Source organism: Amphimedon queenslandica, unplaced genomic scaffold (genome assembly GCF_000090795.2).
Source record: "Amphimedon queenslandica unplaced genomic scaffold, v1.1 AMPQUscaffold_13152, whole genome shotgun sequence".
Lineage (NCBI taxonomy): Eukaryota > Metazoa > Porifera > Demospongiae > Haplosclerida > Niphatidae > Amphimedon > Amphimedon queenslandica.
Window position 1 is genome coordinate 7576 of NW_003546612.1, and position 1800 is coordinate 9375.

Consider the following 1800-nt stretch of genomic DNA (forward strand, 5'->3'; position numbering starts at 1 on the left):
ACTCATCATATTCATCACAACAAGTAAGTCTGCAATCTACTGTGTAAGGGCAATACTCTTGATCCGAATTGCACTCTGGATAAAGCACACAATATCCATCGACTAGATCATAAGCCCCCCTGCACTTAGTTGTTATGTTAACGGTTGCATTAGTACTGACTGTTGTTGGTCCTATAGTACTGATGGAAAGTGATATTGTATAAGGGTCAGTACCAATAGAGTAATTATAACAAAATGAAGATAATTCATAATACATATCTGGATAATTAATATCATTTTGATCAAGCATATTACATAAATTCCAATTATAAAGTATGCGGTCACACTTTGATTTAATAATTTCATTTGTGCATGTAAGATCTGTCGAAGTTGAGTCCGCATTAATGCATACTTTTAATTCATTTTTCCAGTCAAACACTTCACCTGTACATTGATTAGTGATGTTAGCTGTGAACTTAAGATAATCACAATCACACGAGACATTTTCAGAAGGGTTGAAATATTTAGTTGGGCTGAGTAATGGTAAATTAATAAATTGAACATTTAAATTCAGAAGACAATGACTGTATTCAACTGCTGATAGGGATCTAGGAACAATCGGCTCATTTTCATTCCTCATGCTAATAATACTAACATTGTTACTTATTAGTCGTTGTTCTAGTACAGTAGCTGTGTAAGTACCAGGTAAAAGGTATATAATAATACCTGACTTGCCTCCTCCTCCTCGGCCTCGACTTTGAGCAGTTGCTGCTCCTTGTATAGCTAGATCAAGAGTAGCACAAGGTGTTTGAACTCCTCCAGTCCAACAAGAGGTATTGTTGATACCATCAGATGAACTGACATAGATATCAGCAGCAGCAGATAAAACAGGAGAAAGAAATAGCAGAAAAATCCCAACACACAACATGATTGTGTTTGCCCAATGCTAATGGTAATATCCGGGACACGTACCGAAATCAACCAATCAAATCACATGTCCATTGCAATTACCACTCCCACGCCTTTTTATGCACTTGAGTTAGTGATGCTACCATAATTAGCAGCAACAGTATCGTCTTGAGGATCATATTCTACTGATAAATCATCCAGTTTAATAGGAACATTTAGTTCATCATATTATTTATACAATCAGGCTCAGCAATCCAATCTTCAACTCAGTAATTATTGCTAGATAATTTTCTTGTTTTTGTACTCTAATAGTGTGTCGGAATGTGTGATGCTTGTGGTACTTATACATCATCTTACATAATTGATATTATTATTATTACATAGATAAAAATACCACTGAAACATATGCATGAATTAACATGCCCAATGTAATAATACAAAGCAACATTAGTAATCTCCAGGGTTGGAACAGTTGTTATGCACATATGTATCACATATGATGTTATATTTTTAGAGTTTAATGCTGTTATTTACATTGCTCATTAGCAGTCTTCAAGTAAAAGAACAGGATAGCCCCTGCATGCATATAGTTACCAATGATTTCTTAATATTATTTTAGTTATTCAGTTATTTTATTACCAAGAGTACGTCTTGGTATTACTGTCCAGATAGTGTATAGCTTCAAAATTTTGTCAGTCAAAAATTAAAATTGTTCTGTTGTCAAAATTAGCTATTTTGTTCATACAGAACAGCAAGGGAGCAAAATTTTGCCAAAAAATAATTTTTGTAAAATAATACACTGGTAAAATTTTCGTTTGCAGCTATACAGTAGTAAGCCAGTGTTGTAGTTCAGTTCACTAATAGAATGCAGCAGAAAAAAGTTATTTTTTAACAAAACCACACTATAGTAGC